The sequence below is a fragment of the Chiloscyllium punctatum genome, chromosome 36, assembly GCF_047496795.1.
Source record: "Chiloscyllium punctatum isolate Juve2018m chromosome 36, sChiPun1.3, whole genome shotgun sequence".
Lineage (NCBI taxonomy): Eukaryota > Metazoa > Chordata > Chondrichthyes > Orectolobiformes > Hemiscylliidae > Chiloscyllium > Chiloscyllium punctatum.
The window spans coordinates 29,545,096-29,565,840 of NC_092774.1; the positions used below are offsets into that span (position 1 = coordinate 29,545,096).

Sequence of the window (20,745 nt, forward strand, 5' to 3'; positions counted from 1 at the left end):
TACAGCAATTCCTCCCCGCTGAAGCACCAACGGGTCCACACTGGGAAGAGGCCATTCAAATGCTTCGAGTGCAGGGACACCTTCAGCGATTCCTCCAACCTGCTGAAGCATCAGTGGGCCCACACCGGGGCAAGGCCTGTCTGTGGGAAGGCCTTCAGCAATTCCTCCTCCCTGCTGAAGCACTGGTGGGTCCACACTGGGAAGAGGCCCTTCAGCTGCCCGAGTGCTGGAAGGCCTTCAACAATTCCTCCAACCTGCTGACCCACTGACGGGTCCACACTGGGGGGAGGCTGTTCTCCTGCCCCGAGTGCTGGAAGGCCTTCAGCGATTCCTCCGCCCTGCTGAAGCACCAGCATGTCCACACGGGGAAGTGGCCCTTCAAATGCCTAGAGTGTGAGAACGCCTTCAGCGATTCCTACACCCTGCTGAAGCACCAGCGGGTGCACACAGGGGAGAGGCCTTTCAGTTGCCCTGAGTGCGGGAAGGACTTCAGCAATTCTTCCAACCTGCTGAGGCATCGGCGGGTCCACACTAGGGAGGGGCTATTCTCTTGCCCTGAGTGTGGGAACACGTTCAGCAATTCCTCCACCCTGCTGAAGCTCCAGCAGGTTCACATTGGGGAAAGACCAATCACCCACTCTCAGTGCAGGAAGGGCTTCACCCGCTCCTCCTACCTATAGAGCCACCAGCGAGTTCATGTGCCATCGCAGGGGGATTGAAGGAACGATGGCCGTGTGCCATTATTGACTGGACCAATAGTAAAGGAAGTGAGGTGGCGTGGAGGGGGAGCGGAGGGGAGTGTGCGCGCTTTGACCTTGAGCTGTTTAAAAAGCAGCTACTTTTTCTACACCTTTTTGCTGGACAGATCTGAAGCGGTAACAAAGTTAGGTCACAATAAACGCGACCTGAACTTACGGCCAGGCTCAGACTCTCAATGAAAGCTTTGAGCTCCAAGAGGTTTTTGTTTAAAAGCTGCTCATTTCTTTCCAATGTCGTGTATCAGGTGGAGCAGTGAATGAGTAGCTGGTATCATTAGAAATTGTAAATTTTTCAGGAGTGCAGAGTGCATCGTTTCATCGGCGTTGTAAAGTTTACTGGCAGCACCAAGGTGTGGGCTGTGTTCACTAGGAATGATATGGAGGAGCCAGTGTTCGACTGGGAAGGACAAAGTTAAAAATCACACAACACCAGGTTATAGTCCAACAGGTTTATTTGGGAGCACTAACTTTTGGAGCAGTGCTCCTTCATCGGGTAGCTGTGAAGCAGGATCAAAAGGCAAAGATTTTGTAGCCACAGTTCAGTGTCATGCAACTGATAGGATATATTGAACAAACCTAGATTGCTGTTAAGTCATTCACCTTTTAGAATGGGTTGCAGGGTTCAGTTCACTAATATGTAAATCCCAGAACATCCTTTCTGTCACGTTCTCAAGATGACTTAAGATTTCATTAAAAAAAAGTGACAGCTCAGAAAATGCGTGAAAGGTGTGGGGTTTGAGTCTGTCAGTATCCCAATCTTGAATTAGACTGGTTCTATTTCCAAAGTAAGAACTTTATAAAATATTCCATGGATTGGCTGCCTGCAGACTGTGCACATTTTGAGCAAAATTGAAAGTATCTGCAAATGTAATTCTGCCAATACAAATTCACCCCATAGAGTTACGTGTGTGTGTGTGTGTGTGTGTGTGTGTGTGCATGTGAGTTTGTGCATGAGAGTGTGTGTAAGAGTGTTTGCATGCTTGGTAAACTGTGAGTGTGATGAAATATAAGCCTGTGAGAGTGTTGGGGTGTTGTATGTGTGTGTGTGTGTGTATTTGAGAGGTATGAATAAAAACGGGTTGCGTTTTGCTAAAACAAAGAAGTGCAAGACTTGTACAATTAATGGGAGGACCTTGGGTTGTATTGCACAACAGTGAGAGGTTCAGGTACATAGTTCTTTGAAAGTTGCATCACTGGTAGACATGGTGGTTAAGAAGTCATTTAGCACCATTGCCTTCACTGTTCACACCATTGAGGAGAGGAGATGGGACATCATGTTGAGGTTGTGCAGGATGTTGGTGAGGACACTTTCCAGGTACAGAGTGCATTTCTGGTGGCCCTGTAATCGGAAGAATTCTATTAAGAGGGTTCGGTAAAGATCTACCAGGATGTTCCCAGGACTGGAAGGTTTGAGCTATAAGGAGAGGCTGGGACTTTTTTCATTGGAGCACAGGAGGATGAGGGGGGAACTTATTGAGATTTATAAAATCATGAGGAGCGGAGTTAAGGTGAACAGCAAAGGGGGAGCTCAAAACTAGGGGCATTTTTTTCAAGATGAGAGGAGAGAGATTTAAAAGGAACCTGAGGGGCAATGTTTTGACAGAGGGTGGTTTGCATGTGGAATGAACTTGCTGAGGAAGTGGTAATGCAGGGACAGTTACAACATTTAAACGATATTTGGATGGGTACATGAACAGAAAGGTTTAAGAGGGATGAAAGCAAATTCCTGCGGATGCTGGAATCTGAAACCAAAAGAGAAAATGCTGGAAAATCTCAGCAGGTCTGGCAGCATCTGTAAGGAGAGAAAAGAGCTGAAGTTTCGAGTCTAACTGACCCTTTATCAAAGGTTTAAGAGGGATATGGGCCAATTGCAGGCAAGTGGGACTAGTTTAGTTTGGGAATCCTGGTCGGCACGGATGGGTTGGACGAAGGGTCTGTTTCTGTGCTATATGTCTCTGAAGCAAAGAAGTGATCTTACTGAAACCAATAGAATTCTGAAAGGGGCTTGACAGGATAGATGCAGATAAAATGCTTCATTGTGGAGGGAGTCATAGAATCCCGACAATGTGGAAGCAGGCCATTCAGCCCATCTATTCCACACTGGCTCTCTGAAGACCATCCCACCCATACCCACCCCGTTACTCTATATTTCCCAAGGCCAGTCCACCCTAAACTGCACATCCCTGGGCACTATGGGCAATATAGTACAGCCAATCCACCCTAACCTACACCCTTATCTATAAATTACCTTCTCGAGAATGTAATTTAAATGCAGAGCTTTTCTAAGAAAATTGTCAGTCTGACAACATTGGGACACAGACAGAATTCACACCTATTGTCTCTTAAAGGGATATTTCTGCTTATAAATAGGGCAACGTCTCCTCGAAATGTAGATTTATTTAGATATGACTGCGCACATATTAAGATATTCCTTTTAATGTGGACGCATCGGTTTGAAATATAATCTTGTCCATTTAAATCTCTTTATTTGCAGAAATAGCCCGTTAAAATGTCCATGCCCTTTAAAATGCAGATTTCCCCCTTTAGATATGACGAGGTATCGTTATGTATCGGGATATCTGTTTAAGTTGAGCCGTGAGCTTTCCCAATGTAGACAGGGCTCCTCGAAACGTGGCAGTGTCCCCCCTGCAGCTGCAGAGCGAGACAGGAGAGTTTGTTTTTTGAATGAGCAGTTGTAGCGCGAGGTGGCTGTTACTTGGTGACGGTGAGGCTCCCCCGGCCCCGCCCATCCCCCTGAGCTGACGTCACGCGGGGGTGAAGGCGGTTGGGAGGAGAAGTCGCTCGAGCGGGGAAGGGGCGGCCGTTAGGAAAATGGCGCCGTGCGGCCCGGGGCAGACACCCGTCACTGGGCACCGCCGCCTTCCTGGTGCAGCTGCTGTGTCACGGCCACACCGCCCGGCTGTACAGCAGGCAGGAGCCGGTGACCATTCTGGAGGCGGATGGGGTTAAGGGCCTGTTTGGGAACCCGTCGGCCGCCTGGGTGGTGGAGTTCTACTGGTCGTGGGGCGGCCCCTGTGTCAACTCTGGGGCCACCTGGAAGGTACTGGGCCCGGGAGGTGAAAGGTGAGGCAGGTTGGGGGGGGGACGGAGGGGAAGGAATGTGGGGCCTGTCCTGTCATAGTCACATTTTACACTCACTTTACATCTGCTTTTACTGGGGCTTGTGCTTCTTGTGATTTTTACCTTCACTTTTTTATTAATCCTTGTGCTTTTTACCCTCTCTGTTACTTGTGCAATTCCTTAGACCAGTGTGTAAATACTAGTGGAGGAGATTATGCACCAGCATATGTTCCTCAGTCATTGAAGGGATAGGACCTGTGGACAATGGTTAGTAAAGCATGTGGTGAGCTAAGCCTTGTTAACATGGATATAGTTTGTTATTTGTCAAATTATACTTTTTATTATTTAGAGTCGTCAGAGATGTACAGCACAGAAACAGACACCTTTGGTCCAACCCGTCCATGCTGACCAGATATCCTAAATTAATCTCATCCCATTTGCCAGCACTTGGCTCATATCCCTCAACCCTTCCCATTCATCTACCCATCCAGATGCCTTTTAAGTGCTGTAATTGTACCAGACTCCACCACTTCCTCTGGCAGCCCATTCCATACGGGGCAGCACGGTGGCACAGTGGTTAGCACTGCTGCCTCACAGCACCGGAGGTCGGGGTTCAATTCCTGCCTCAGGCGACTGACTGTGTGGAGTTTGCACGTTCTCCCCGTGTCTGTGTGGGTTTCCTCTGGGTGTTCCGGTTTCCTCCCACAGTCCAAAGATGTGCAGGTCAGGTAAATTGGCCATGCTAACCTGCCTGTAGTGTTAGGTAAGGGGTAAGTGTAGGGGTATGGGTGGGTTGCGCTTCGGCGGGTCAGTGTGGACTTGTTGGGCCGAAGGGCCTATTTGCACATTGTAATCTAATCTAATACACACACCACCCCACCCTCTGCGTGGAAAAGTTGCCCCTTAGGTACCTTTTATATCTTTTTGCTCTCACCCTAAATCTATGCCCTCTCATTCTGAACTTCACCCCTACACTGGGGAAAAGTCAAAAACGTTGAGCAGCCAGACAAGATGGAAAAGCAATAAAATATTGTGCCATATGGGGAAAACAATTGTGCCTCTACCCGTTTTTTCTCCTATTGGCATTTGGACACTTAATCTGTCAATAATACCAGCAGTGCCACTGAGCATATTGTGTGCGTTCCTGTGTCAAGAAGCACGGCACATGTTCACCAGTGTCACCAAAACATTGCACATGTTCCTCACTGTCGGCAGAAAATGTGTGAGACCTTCTTTTGATTGACCAAGAGTACGACACTCTCATTTCTCATCCCCTTTTCCATTTATTTTTCATTGCGATGTTCAATTGTTGACTTGCTGCAACTAAAAAGAAAGGGAGTGAATCCAGGGAGGGGACAGACTTGGGAAAAGTTGGGCCAGGTCTGTGACTCAATTGGCAAAATAGACATGCAGGAGACTGGAAGAACGCAGCAAGCCAGGCAGCATCAGGAGGTCAAGTCAATGTTTTGTGTGTCACCCTTGTTGAAGACTGGGGATGGGTGTAGGGAGAGCTGCAGAACAAGGATGTGCTGGGGGCAGGGTGGTGAATTGGGGATAGGTGGGGACAGGTAGAGGGTACAAACTGGTTGGTCACTGGTAGGAAGGAATCTGGTTGGTGGCAGCGGGGAGGGGCTAGGAAGGAATTCAAGGGGTGGCGAGGGAGGTTATTTGAAATTGGTGAACTCCATGTTGAGTCCACCAGGCTGTAGGCTGCCCAGGTGGAAGATGTGTTGTTCCTCCAATTTGCGGTTTGGATCATTGTGGTAATGGAGGAGGCCAAAGATGGTCATGTCAGAAATGGAGTGGGAAGGGGAATTAAAATGGGTGGCGACTGGGAGGTCTGGTCAGCCTCTGCGGCCCTGGCTGCGGACTGTTCCCCAAGTTTATGCTCAGTTTCCCCAGTGTAGAGAAGACCACAATTGGCAAACACGTGGCCAAACTGAAGTTGGAGCTTTTGCTGTGTAAAAAAAAAAGCAGAAAGGAGGTGCATTGTTTAAATGTTGATGCACTGTTTTGGGATATGGAGAATGTGAGGACAGCAGTTGCTGGAGATCAGAGTTGAAAAGTGTGGTGCTGGAAAAGCACAGCAGGTCAGACTGCATTCCAGGAGCAGGAGAGTTGACATTTCAGGCATGAACCCTTCATCAGGAATGACGTGTGGATGTACAAAGTGGCCTCAGCATCCTTCCTCACCAGTCAATGCCAGTTGTCAGGTGCAGTGAGCAATGAGTAGTGCAAGTGGTATATTAGCAAGAGGAATGGAGTTCAGAAGTGGGGATTTCTTCCTGTAGTTAAGGGGTCATTGAATATATTCAAGGCTAAGTTCATGTGATTTTTCAACAACAAAGAATGTTGTTTATGGAGGGAAGGTGAGAAAATGTCTGGACATTCATTCCACACACAAACCACTCTGTTTTAAAAAAAAAATGCTGCTTCTCAAGTCTTTTTAAAATCTTTCTCCTCTCACCTTCAAAATTTGCTGCCTAATCTTAAAAACGCCACCCAAGGGCAATGACACCTGTGATTCACCTCCTCTGTCCCCCTCATGATTTTATACAACCTCTGTAGGGTTATGTCTCAACCTTCTGTGCTCCAGTGAGATAAGTCACAGTCTAACTACCAAGATGTAGGTAGATTAATACCCAGTTATGTGTTCAATGCTGGTGCAGGCTCGAGAGACCAAATGGTCTACTTCTGCTCCCAATTCTGACACTCTGTGCCCAGGACAGCAAAAGACCATCAGAAATAGGTGCAGAAATTAGGCTGTTCAGCCCAGCAGGTCTGTTCATACCACACAATCGTGGCTGATAAGTTTCTCAATCCCATTCTTTCACTTTCTCACTGTAACCCTCAATCCCCTTGATACTCAAGAACCTCAGTCTTAAATACCCTCAGTGACCTGGCCTCCATAGCTGTCGATGGTAATGAATTCCATAGATTCACCACTGTCTGGCTGAAGACGTTTCTCCGTCTCTGCATTCTAAAAGGTCTTTCCTTTACTCTAAGGCTGTGCCCTCAGCTCCTTGTCTCTCCTACCAATGGAAACATCTTCCCAATGTACACTTGTCCTGGCTGGTCAGTATTTTAACCCTTCAGAATGAGGTACAGCAGGGGTTCGGTTCAGCAAAGTGAAAACAGAGGGGGAGTGTGTGGTATGGAGATTTTCAGCTTCTAGGGAATGAGAGAGCAAAGAGAGTTTGCTATAAATTAGAATTTTTGGGATGGGCAACAAGCTGAGGAGTGTCAGATAGAATTTAATTTAGAGAAATGAGGTATAGCATTTTGGTTGAGCAATCCAGGCAGGACTGACAGTTAAGGGGAGTGTTGCTGAACAAAGAGACCTTGGAGTCGCAGGTAGATAGACTAGTGAAGAAGGTGTTTGGTATGATTTCCTTTATTGGTCAGAGCATTGAATAAAGGAGTTGTGAGGTCATATTGTGGCTGAATGTTGGTTAGGGCATTTTTGGAATACTACGTTAAGTTTTGCTCCCCCGATATAGGATAGAACTTATGAAACTTTGAAAGGGGTCGTGAGAATGTTTGTAAGGAAAACTTGTCCTTAAGCATTTAGACTAAAATGTAATATTGAATTATAGAACATGTTTTCTCCACACTAGAAAATAGACAGGCAGGGAGGGTAAGGCAATTAAGAACATTTGCCTTAACATCAGTGAATTTGTATAAACACGATATTGAGTGATCACATTCACAGCTGTTCCTTTGTGAAATGAATGTGTTTGATTCTGACCTCAAAATGAAACTCGGTATCAATTACTTCTCTCCCGAATTATTGCCTTTCATTGTTATCTGTCTAGTTCAGAACATGCAGTGCTTTTGTAAAAAAAAAATTCATCTTAAGAAAGCTTGTTTGCGACAGCACTGCCTTTGTAAAAAAAACTTGTGTATAAAGATAGTATACAGAGTAGCCCGCCATGCTCTTGGAAGAAGAGCGATTGCTACTCTTCTGGGTTAATAGAATCCAGTTAGCTTGTCTTATAGGTATCAGTGTTATGTTGTAACGGTGATGGTATTAATGAAGGGGATAATTTAAAATTAAACTAAAGTGTCTGTAAGAGTTTTATTTTTATTCCAGACTTCCAAAGAGTACGATCTCCGGGAATGAACCAAGATAGGCTGACAGGTCTGAGTCCACAAGGGACTCCTTGGACTGTCTCAATTTGGCGCTGCAAGCAGGGTTCCAACAAGGGCTACGTTTGAGTGAAATTGGAAAAGAGGAGTTCCATCGAAGGGTTGGACTCAAGACCAATGGGCCCATAAGGTAAAGTTGTATCTTGATTACTCTCTGTCTACATCTGTGTGGTGTTTCCCCCGTTTCACTCTCTCGGTGCCCTGACGGAACCCTAAATGAAATCGTTTAAATAGGACTTAAAAATAGAAACTGTCAGGATTTTACAATGTTGAGAATGTTTTGCAGAAATCTTTAGTCTTGTTGTTCATTGTCGGGTTGTTGATTCGTGAAAGTTTTAAGGCGAGATTATCTTCTCTGTTATATCTGTTCAACTTGGCTTGTCTTGGTTTGCTGTTTTGGCTTGTTTGTTAGTTATGGTTTTGTTCTGTTGGGTGTTCTTCGTTTATGTAATATAGAGGGTGGATGCTGCTTTTGTCATGTATATATTAAAAAAAAGCTGACCAGTGATACAATTCTTGCATACTTGGTTAAGCAACTATGTGCCACATCCAGGATTTATGAGACATCTGGAATGTGAGTGCCTCATTTCTCTTAAAATGATCATGTGTATGTACAAGAAAGCACCCATGTGAGACAGACAGAGACTCAGCACTGATTCCCTGCAGCTTGCAGAAAGTTTAATCCTGTGAGATTTGGTTTGGATGCACATTTGCTTGTTGACGAATGAATGCTTGTGTTTGTATTTTGTGGGGTTGGAGCCCTTGTTGATCAGTAGTTTTGTGAAGATTTAAAGTAGGTAGGATAACTGAGTGTGCTCCTAGATAAGATTGAAGACAAATGTCCCCTAACAGAAATAATAAGTCTGTATTATTAATTATGAGAAACAATTAAGGAGAATATCAGCTGCAGATGCTCAACAGAATAAGTATTGGTCTCTAGGACGCGCACATGATTTAACTCTATTCACTAAAAGTGAACAAGGGATTTGGGAAAAAAGAGAGGGAAGTAAGCAGAAAGAAGTCTTATCAGAATAGAAGAGGGTAACTCGGGAAAAAATGGGAAAAATCATCATGGAGACAAAACTGTATTAAAGGGGGAGTTAGTCCATTAACTGAGGAAGGATGTGAACTAAATTGGACAGAACTAAAACATAAATGTGAAGCACATGATTTAGAAGCAGAATTGGAATAGGCAAGGGAGAAAATTTTTTAAAACGCCAAGATTCAGAATCTACGTTGAAACGTCAAGGGCACCAAAGGAAAAGGAAACTGGTGAATAAACAACAGACTGCAATTGCAGCTGCACGGGACGAAGCTGACAAGGACTGTTCCTTATACCCCACCCTCCCCTCTTCCAAAGACCCATTACTAAAGAATCCTGATCTGTTTATAGATGGTGGGTGGGATACTGATTCGGAGGAGGAAATATTTTATGCCTCTAATCCTGTCAGCTGACCACCTCCGGTTCCCTGCCTGAACCCCCCACCCCCCTTACTCTGATGACGAACGTGCCAAGGCTCTTGTCCTTCCCCCAGTTGTTCTGCCGAATGAGAATTCGGATTACCACAAACCCGGTGCCTACTATACTAGGAGTCAATTAAAATTAAAATCTGGAAGAAACACTGATGAGACTCCTTTTGATTTCCACTGCCCCAAAACTAATAAGTCCCAAGGACACCGATGATTTGCAATCAAAGTCTCGGGACCTTAATATCAGACCTTGCACTCACCATGATGTGGGAGGGCAAAAAAGAAATTTCCCGAATAGAAGAGGTTCCTAACCCACAGGCTCTGAATCTGGAACAAGCCCAATTTATGGATCTTTATCAACCATGGAAACCTCATGACTCTCAAGCATTATCAATAAGGCTACAGATTATGGAAGGAATCCTGAGGGATCTGTTAATTACATTAATAGGACCAAGACCATTTATAACGCTGCCTCCCAAGACCGAATTCACCTCAGAATGCAGCTTTTCGCCTGAAAAATGGGGCGAGTTCTGAGAAATTTTACACGGTAATAATCATACCCAGCCTGTAGTCCGGCACCCGGCTGAAACTATCAGATTGGATTATTACCTGTCTCCACCAAGCAGTGCATCGTGTAGTTGATGTGGGTAAAGTCTTAACATGTAAACCCAGCTCGGGCGAAGAGGCTGAGGAGTTCCTTACCCGTTTTAAGGAATGCTATGGCGCTTCCTCTGATGACACTAACTACCTACAAGGGTGATCATCCCAATTTAATGCCATATGTATGACTCTTACCTGATCAGGTACAGAAAGCTATTAAAACCCACAATATCCACTGGCAACATGCTGAGGTTGCACAATTTAGCCGAGAGGTTTGTTACTTCTGAGAACTAAAGGATCCCAAGAGTAAGGCTACCATCGGCATGATCAAGACAGAACTTGTCCAAACTACGGTGGCTAATGTTCAACCCAGGATTCAAAGTAGACCTTTCCGTCTGCAAGGTCAGTCAAGCTAGCAAGTGAAACCCTCATACTATCGTCCAGTATGGCAGGACTGTAGAAATGGTACTGTGTATTCACAACATCCCAATGGACCTTGTGGTCCTCCTATGTATCCTTCCCCAACAATCCATAATGCCCCTATACATCCTCTCATTACTCTTCACTGCCTCCCCCACCCCCTAGAGTCCCCCAACAACTACACCTTTGTTTCAATTGCAGTGAACTAGGACATTGGTCCAATAACTGCCCTTTCCATAGCAGTCCCTGGTTCATCACCGCAGTAAAAACAACAGACAATCTCCTGGTCTCCCTCCCCAGTAACCTCAGCAGGTTGCCCCTTTTACGACACAAAACCCTTGTCAAAACTGACTCCTGGATATAAGGCAGCTTCCTGTTTTGAATTTTCCCATACTTACCGCTAGCCCAGAGGATGGACCTATGCTAATTCTTAACCGTAATGGCCACAATATTGAATTTATGTTTGACGCAGGAGCCACTGTTTCATCACTTCCCGTCCATCTTGCTAATGCTTTTGATTTTCAAATCTTGGACGATGATGAAATCCTGCAATGTTTTGATGGTTCCTCTAATACATGTGCATACGTTGTCCCTCTGACAGTGGTGTGGAAAAATTGTGTCACGCTCCCTTTTTGCTTTGTTGTTACTAATGGATTACGTATCCCTCTACTTGCTAGAGATCTCCTCTGTCCTCTAAATATTACTATTAAATGTCATGATAATGGTATCCTGATTCAGGAGGCACCTCATTTTGTTCAATGCATCAACACCAAAGCAAAGCCGCCTCGATGGTGGTCATTTGATTTGGATCCTTATGCTTTCGATTGTATTTTACATAATGTCCCTCACCCCCACATTACTTTAGCTTGTGACTCATCCAGGAATGATCTCAGGCTTGAACACATACTATAATCCCTGACTGGGCACTACTCCGCACACTTGGGTGATTGGTGAGATCAGATCACCAGCTGGTGGCGTTCTTTTCGTGTCAGTTCCTCTTCATAGCTGGAAAACTGGCCCTCTCGTTTTCCCCTGTGCCACCACTCACTTGAACCCAGAACATAAAGACTAAGAAGTAGGTTTTGACGCTAAGACTCTTTTTTTGACCATGCTGATCAAACTTGCCATGAAATTCAGCTGCTCACTGAGATATCAATCCTATTTTGTGCACAGCCTTAGTCGATTCATGGCAGCCTTCATCATTATCATGCCCACCCTCACCTGCAGGACATAGTATATCCTGGAGTCTGGGTGGACTCTAAAACACAAGTGGGCCTTGCTAAGGTCCCACCCATCTCCATTCTGATCAAACCTAATTCTGTCCTCCTGTCTATACTTCAATACCCCCTGAAACCAGAAGGTGAAGCTGGCATTCAACCTGTCATTGATTCATTTCTACAGCAAGGCCTTCTAGTCCCATGCCATTCTTCTGTCAATACACCTACCTTTCCAATCCCTAAACCGGGATATCCTGAATGTTGTTCATGACCTTCGTGAAAGTAAATTAAAATCATTTGAGGCTCAATCCTCCAGTTGTCAGTCCTGCTACTGTCCTTAGCCAAGTTCCAGTTGATGCCAAACTCTTCACTATCGTTGACCTCCAACATGCATTCTTTTGTCTTCCTTTGCATCCAGATAGCCCATTACACTTTTGCCTTCTTTTAAGGGCCACCAATATATGTGGACTTGCCTATCTCAAGGGTTTATCCAGTCGCCGACACCTTTTCAGAGACTCTTCACACCCAGCTTGAATTATTTGAATTTCCTGGAGACACTACCCTAGTTCAATACATCGATGATCTCCTCGCTAGCCCTGACAAAAGTGTCCAATCACACTGACTCCACTACCTTTCTCAACCATCCACATCAATGTGGCTATATTGTACCCCCCCAGCAAAGTTAACTTCTTTCTGATTAGTCTTAAGTTCCTAGGTACTCTCATTTCTGAATTCGATCGGTGCTTGACACCTGACCGTATTGATCCTATTCTTTGTATTGCCCCTCCAACCACTCCTAAATAGATACGGTAGTTTCTTGACCTCATCAATTATTGCCGACAATGGATTCCTAATTGTGCCCTTCTGACCCAAACATGATCTCCCCTGTCCTCGTCTAATGAGCCTTAACGGTATGAACTCACCCCATAACAACTACATGTCTTTACGAAGCTTAAAACTACCCTCTCTTCAGCACCCACGCTAGGCCGACGTTTGTATGACTGCCACTTTCATCTTTATGTTGCCATCCTTGATACCTGTGCTTCAGCTGTTCTCAACCAGCAACATGGCTCCTCTTGGCTCCCTATTGCCTATTTTTCTACTAAGCTTGACCCCGTTGCTCAAGGTATGCCTTCCTGCACCCAGATTCTCTCTGCCATCCATACTATGGTAGTGGCTGCCTCTAATATAACTTTACATCAAAATGTAGAAGTCTGTACCTCGCATTCTGCAGTATTCTTGCTGATTTCTAAATATACTGAACACCTTGTTATGGTTCGTCTCAGTCGCTGTGAGATTTCATTACTTCTGAATCCATTTCTCTCCTGAAAGTACTGCTCGAACATTAACCCCCTACATTCCTGCAGGAAGAACCGCTTGAACTGCCTGATCCTCACCATGATTGTGTTCTCAGAAATGAACTTGTTTCTAAACCATGTCCTGATCTTACGGACGACACAGATGTGATCAACAAAACGGGTCAAGATGCAGGGAAGATACCTGCCCAACTGTCGTCTGATTCATATGGATGGAAGTTTACTTGTTGGCTATGATCGCTGTGTGGATGGATCGTGTGGATTGTACTGATAGTCCTTGGTCTCATCCTAGGAATATACACTGTCGTCCGCTTATGTGTGAAATGGACTGTACATTGTTTTTCACCTAAGCCAAAGAAGTGTCTGCTTAAATGACCCTTGTCTACCCCTCTACCTCCATGCCTGAACTTCCATGCTGAAATCCAGTATCTTTCAGACTCTGCCCCTCTGGATGATGACCTGGCAGAGGAGGCACTTGACTTATTTGAAAATACAAATTGACTGAATGGACTAATGATAGTTATAAGCCAAGTAGTTGTCATGAAATAACAAAAGGAGGGAATAAGAAAGTCTATAGCCATAAAACTTGTCTTTAAACATTTAAACTAAAATATAATGTTGAATTATAGAGCACATTTGCTGCACACTAGAAAATAGACAGGCAGGGAGGCTTGGTAAAAGGGGAGAACTCAAGGTATGCAGAAGATAACCAAGTGATAACAGGATACCCTAAGGCAATTAAGTACATTTGCCTTAACAGTGAATCTGTGAAAACAGGACACAGTGATAACATTCATGGCTGTTCCCTTGTGAAATTAATGACAGCGTTTGATTTTGACCCCAAAATGAAACTTGGTACTGTCAAAAGCCTTGTATTTGACAGTCAGGTCCTGTTAATTATAATAGATTCTTATCACCCTTTGCAAGCTAGACAAACAGAGGGAAAAACATCTTTGCTGTTACAAGTCCCTGACTTGAGAGTTCAAATGGACGAGAGAGAGAGAAACCATTATAGTGCTGGGGCTCCCGAAGCTATTAAAAAATTACCTGCTTTGGATTGAACATAATTGCATTTTTGACACTTTATGATGGTATTGAGTAGCCATTACCGGTTATTAAATATGAACTCTGTAAAAGGTAATGTTGACGAAGCTTTAATTTACTTGCTGTTCTTGCAGACCACTCTACAGACCTTTCAGACTACCCCACTGTCAATTCCAACTAATCAGATCTTATGTCTTATTTGAATCACAACCCTGAAAAGAGAGCATGTTTAATTCAAAGACTAATGAATCAGTTTAAATGCAACCTTTTGGTAACATCTCAGCCTCAGGTACAGTATGATTCAGTGCCGAAAAAGCAGGAGTCTGCTCCTAGCTTAGAAATTATTCTCGGCCTAACATTGAAGAGATTCAGGCACAATGTGTCAGGAAGCCATTTTATGGTCAAAAGTTTGCCCTCCTGCTAAAAAGCCGTTTTGGAAAACAGTTGTATCTGACTTGTGACCTGTGCAAGGTTAGGAACTCTCCAATTAGCTCAGACTGGTACCTCTTTATGTTAGGAGTTTATCTCGCTAGCAGGCACCTAACCCGGCTGGATATGTTTTTCCCACCTAATGAATGGCTTAGGGCCTGTAGGAGTGATTAGTCAAGCGTTCGGAGACCTGTCAATTAACTTTTCTTCCTTACGAATTAAGAACATGCAATGTTTTTGTAAACCTTTGTGAAAAGGAAACCGCTTTGTAGCAATACATCAGAGTAACCTGCCAGGGTACTTGAAGAGTTAGGTCCCCTACTCTCCTAGGTTACTAGAACCTAGCTAGTTTAGCTTATCGGTATCAGTGGAGCTATTGGTAAATAAAGGGGTTCACAAAAATTAAACTAAACTGCGTGTAAGAGGATTTTCTTTTATTCCAGACTCTCAGAGTATGAACTCCGGGGCGAATCGTGAGAGACTGCAGGTCTGACTCCACAAAGGATTCCCTGGCCGTCTCAAATCCCTACTTTAACACTCCAACTCATCCATGTTGACCAGTTAGCCTAAACAGTCTAGTCCCATTTGCTAGCACTCGGCCCAAATCCCTCTAAACCCTTCCATCCAGATTCCATTCAAATGTTGCAATTATACCAGCTTTCCTCAAGCAGCTAATTCCATACCCACACCACCCTTTGCATGAAAAAGTTGTCCCTTAAGTCCCTTTTATTTCTTTGCCCTCTCACCCTAAATATATGCCATCAAGTTCTAGACTCCCCCCAACTCAGGGAAAAGACCTTGTCTGTTTATCCTATCAATGTCCCTCATGATTTTATAAACTTCTATAAGGTCACCTCTCAGCCTCCAACCCTCCAGGGAAGACAGCACCAACCTATTCAGCTTCTCCCAATAGCTCAAATCCTCCAACCCTGGCAACGTCCTTCTAAATCTTTTCTGAACCCGTTCAGGTTTAGCAACAAACTTCTGACAGGAAGGAGACCAGACCTGCACATAATATTCCAAAAGTGGTCTTACCAAAGCCCTGTACAGCTGCAACATCACCTCCCAACTTCAATACTTGATACTCTGACCAATAAAGGAAAGCATTCCCAACGCCGCCTTCGTTATCCTATCTATCTGTGACTCCACTTTCAAGGAGCTCTGAACCTGCACTCCAAGGTCTCTTTGTTCAGCAACACTCCCTTGGATCTTACCATTAAGTGTATAAGTCCTCCTCTGATATGCTTTTCCAAAATGCAGTGCCTCATATGTATCTAAATTAAACTCCACCCTGTTATCCTCTGAGCTAAGCATCTTCACTGTCCACTACATTTCTAATTTTGGTGTCATCTGCAAACTTAGTAACTATACCTCATTTATTGACATCCACAGCATTTATATCAATGATGAAAAGTAGCGGACCCAGCACCCATACTTGTGGTATACTACTGATCACAGGCCTCCAGTCTGAAAAGCAACTCTCTACCACCACCAACCTGTGAGCTGGTTCCGCATCCAAATGGCTCGTTCTCCCTGTATTCCATGGTACTAACCTTGCGAACCTGTCTCCCTTGGGGAATCTTTTCAAATGCCATACTAAAGTCTATATAGTACCCTGGCACGTAGGCCGTCAGGCCCAGGGGACTTGTCTGCCCTCAATCCTAATAGTTTGCTGTGTACCTTTTCCCTCTCAACGTTGATTGTTTAAGTTCTATCCTTTCTATCACCTCTGACTTACCCGTTCCAATAGGAATGGCACTATTGTCCTCCAGCTTGAAAACTGAGGAAAAGGATTGACTTAGCATCTCTGCCATTTCAGTGTTCCTCCTATTAACTCACCGATTTCATCTTCCAAGGGGCCTTAGCTACTCTGTTCCCTTTTGCATACCAACAGAAGCTTTTGCTATTCTTTTTGATATTTTGCGCTCGGTTTCTTTCGTAATTTATCTTTATTCATTTTTTTTAGTATCCCTTCGTTTACGTTTGCAAGTTTTCCAATGTTTTAGCCTTCGAGGTCTGGAATAACATTTCGGAAAAGACTGAAATTTTTTTTTAAAACTATGTCGTTAAAACTTAAAGAAAACCCCACCTTTCAGGTGGCTGGTGAGGGGAGCAGGGAACACATTCGCCCCGCCCCCATTGTCTCCGATTGGTTGGCTGCCTCGTCGAACCGCGCCCACTACACGCGGGGTGACGTCACGGTCTGGTCACCCAGCCCCTTGTGAGCTGGCGCATGTGCAGTGTAGGCCATATAGTGGGACAAAGGCAGTGTTACTGAGTGTGGGAGAGGAATGGCGCCGGCGGCTTAAGGAACAAGAACAGGACCCGCTGGAAAAGCTGAGCAGCCCTGGCTGCATGTGTCAAGAGAATCCGAGGAAACGTTACGGGTCCAGTGATCCTCCTTCAGAACAGAAACCGGTTTCGGAAACATCCCGGAGAGGTCGCCAGGCCTGAGCGCCCGGGGAGAGGAGACAGTGAGTACCTACTTCGACACTGTCCTATCCCCCCCTAGTCCAGGAACTCCCCACATACGTTCGAGACAGCACCCACACCCTCCACCTCCTCCAAGACTTCCGCTTCCCCAGCCCCCAACGCCTCATCTTCACCATGGATACCCAATCCCTCTACACCTCCATCCGCCATGACCAGGACCTCCAAGCCCTCCATTTCTTCCTCTCCCGACGTCCCCAACAGTACCCTTCCACCGACACACGCATTCATCTGGCCGAACTTGTCCTCACCCTTAACAATTTCTCCTTCGAATCCTCCCACTTCCTCCAGACCAAAGGGACAACCATGGGCACCCATGAAGGCCCCAGCTATGCCTGTCTCTTTATTGGCTACGTAGAATAGTCCATCTTCAGTAATTAAACCGGCACCACTCCCCACCTCTTCCTCTGCTACATTCATGACTGCATTGGTGCTATCTTGTGCTCCTGTGAGGAGGTTGAGCAAACTTCACCGACACATTCCACCCTGACCTTAAATTTACCTGGACCATCTGACACCTCTCTCCCCTTCCTGGACCCCTCCATCTCCATTAATAACGACCGCCTTGACACTGGCATTTTATAAACCCACTGACTCCCACAGCTACCAGGATTACACCTCTTCCCACCCTACCTCCTGCAAAAATGCCATCCCGTATTCCCAATTCCTTCGCCTCTGCCGTATCTGCTCCCAGGAGGATCAGTTCCACCACAGAACACACCAGATGGCCTCCTTCAGATACCACAATTTCCCTTCCCACGTGGTTAAAGATGCCCTCCAACCTATCTTGTCCACATCCTGCACCTCCGCCCTCAGACCCAACCCCTCCAACTGTAACAAGATCAGAACATCCCTGGTGCTCACCTTCCACCCTACCAACCTTCACATGAACCAAATCATCCGCTGACATTTCCGCCACCTCCAAACAGACCCCACCACCAGGGATATATTTCCCTCCCCATCCCTTTCCACCTTCCGCAAAGACCGTTCCCTCTGTGACTACCTGGTCAGGTCCATGCCCCCCTACAACCCACCGTCCCACCCTAGCACCTTCTCCTGCCACTGCAGGAATTGCAAAACCTGCGCCCACACCTCCTCCCTCACCTTCATCCAAGGCCCTAAACGAGCCTTCCACACCCATCAAAGTTTTAGCTGCCCATCCGCCAATATCATTGTATTGTTTCCATTGCTCCAAATGCGGTCTCCTGTCCATTGGGGAGACTGGACGCCTCCTAGCAGAACGCTTTAGGGAACACCTCTGGGACACCTACACCAATCAACCACACCGCCCTGTGGCTCAACATTTCAACTCCCCCTCCCACTCTGCCGAGGCCATGGAGGTCCTGGGCCTCCTTCACTGCTGCTTCCTCACCACCAGACGCCTGGAGGAAGAACACCTCATCTTCCGCCTCAGAACACTTCAACCCCAGGGCATTAATGTGGACTTCAACAATTTCCTAATTTCCCCTTCCCCCACCTCACCTCAGTTCCAAACTTCCAGCTCAGCACTGTCCCCATGACTTGTCCTACCTGCCTATCTTCTTTTCCGCCTATCTTCTTTTCCACCTATCCACTCCACCACCCCTCCCCCCATACCTATCACCTTCTTCCCACCCCCACTCACCTATTGTACTCTCTGCTACTTTCTCCCCATCCCACCCTCCTCACATCTATCTCTCCACACTGTAGGTACCCTGTTTCTATTCCTGATGAAGGGCTTTTGCCCAAAATGTCGATTTTACTGCTCCTCGGATGCTGCCTGAACTGCTGTGCTTTTCCAGCACCAGTCTAATCTAGACTGGTTACCAGCATCTGCAGTCATTGTTTTTACAGAGAGGAGACAGTGAAACAGGGGAGGATTGGAAACCGTGGGAGGTGGGAGGAGGGAGACTGGGGAGTTTATAAACTCCAAGGGGAGGTCTGAGGCCGCGCATAAAAGCTCCACAGGCCCAGTGTTTACTTTGTTTGGGAAGGACCTCTGGGGGCAACCGGTCGCCATATTCGTGAGGGCAAGACGCATGTTGTCTTGGGGCGGGGAGCGCGAGCATCCATCTTGGTGAGGGCACCATCAACTGTCATTTCTGGGTGAGAATTCCAACTTTGTGGCAGCCTTTGTATCAACTAGAATTTTCTAATTCTGGATGTAAGTTTGCTCGCTGAGCTGGAAGGTCATTTTCAGATGTTTCATCACCATACTAGGTAACATTATCAGTGAGTCGAGTGAAGCGCTGGTATTATGTCCTGCTTTCTATTTATGTCTTTTGGTTTCTTAGGGTGGGTGATATCATTTCCGTTCTTTTTCTCAGAGCATGGTAGATGGGGTCCAAATCAATAGATTTCCAGTTGGAATGACATGTTCCAAGGAATTCTTGTGTGTGTTTCTGGTTGGCTTATAGGACAGTGGCTTGTCATAGGATGGATGTATGGTCCCAGTCAACATGGTGTCCTCCTTTGTCTGTGCGTAAAGATACTAGTGGTCGTGGATCATGTATTTTTGTGGCTAGTTGATGTTCATATATCCTGGTGGCTAGTTTTATACCTGTTTGTCAGATGTAGTGTTTGTTACAGTCATAGAATCCCTATGTGTGGAAATATGCCCTTCGGGCCAACAGCTCCATACTGACCCTGTAGAGAGTATGCCAGCCAAGCCCATTCCTCTACAATTACGCCTGACTTATGTACCACTATGGGCAATTTTAGCATGGCCAATTCACTTAGCCTGTGTATCTTTGGATTGTGGGAGGAAACCGGAGCATCCGGAGGAAACCAACACAGACACTGGGAGATTGTGCACACTCCATACAGACAGTCGCCCCAGGATGGGATTGAACCCGGGTCCCTGGTGCTGTGAGGCAGCAGTGCTAACCACTGAGCCACCGTGCCGCCCCCTTATATTTCAACAGTCTTTCAACTTTAAACACATTCATCACAGTCTTCCCAGAAGATTAGACTGTTCTCTCTCATTAGAGATGGCTGGTGGTGGTTTATCTTGAGGGTCACCACACCTCAGCTGAGGGGAAAGGCCGAGAAGGAGATCCTCACATTTCTCCAACTTGGTTGATACATAATGTGAAGCACCTTGGTATACTCTTGTTGAAATGTTATCATCAGTATTAGCTGTTGTTGTTGCTGTCATTTATTGGCAAGACTCATGTCAAGTGAAACAATTTCAGCAAGAAATTGGCATCTGGCAGAGCTCCCCCACCCAATGCCAAAAAAGTGAATGTTTTTATTGGTGAAAAAAAATTGGCAAAGAAAAAAAAATTCAAGTGTCATGTACCTTTTGAAAGAGTGGAAGGGTTGATTTTTCAAAATAAATGAAGACAACATTTCTGAAGTGGAGCAACAAACTAAATTAACAACGCAGTTTCTTTTCACATAACTGCACGACTGCAAATGTCTGTATTATGGGAAAATGTTATGTACTAAAATATGTTCTTATTTTGTAAAGAGTCAGGTCAATAGGTTTAATTTTGTCAACAGTGATCAATAAGATCTTGGTTTTATACAGCATCTATGTGAGATACACTGGTAATTAATATTTGATCGAGTAAGTCTCCACTGACCACCACAAGAACAAAGTTTTTCCCTGTCTGAACTGTCAGAAAAGATGTGCTTTCTTCACAAATTTTGACTTCTTGATGTGTTTGTATGTCTTGCAATATTTGATTTTAAAATATGTAATTTACAGTGAAAATGAATTGTTTGTGCTTTTTAATGTTGATTTTAAGGTACGCTGATAAGAAACTATGTATGCATTTAGGCCGTCTA

General features: G+C 45.3%; 1 protein-coding gene across 10 annotated transcripts in view; it reads left to right on the forward strand.

The window, feature by feature from the left end:
* The first annotated feature begins 3,521 nt into the window (after window positions 1-3,521).
* The window catches only part of LOC140460936 (uncharacterized), a 35,015-nt gene continuing 17,791 nt past the window's right edge, over window positions 3,522-20,745 (forward strand). For 2 of the 10 annotated variants that reach the window (XM_072555668.1, XM_072555667.1), the window contains exons 1-3: window positions 3,543-3,842; window positions 7,933-8,118; window positions 16,581-16,958. The gene's annotated coding sequence lies outside the window, so the exon portion shown is untranslated. Of the gene's footprint in view, window positions 3,843-7,932; window positions 8,119-16,450; window positions 16,470-16,580; window positions 16,959-20,745 lie in introns of those variants that run through there. The other 8 variants (XM_072555669.1, XM_072555670.1, XR_011954402.1 and 5 more) reach the window with 7 other exon arrangements.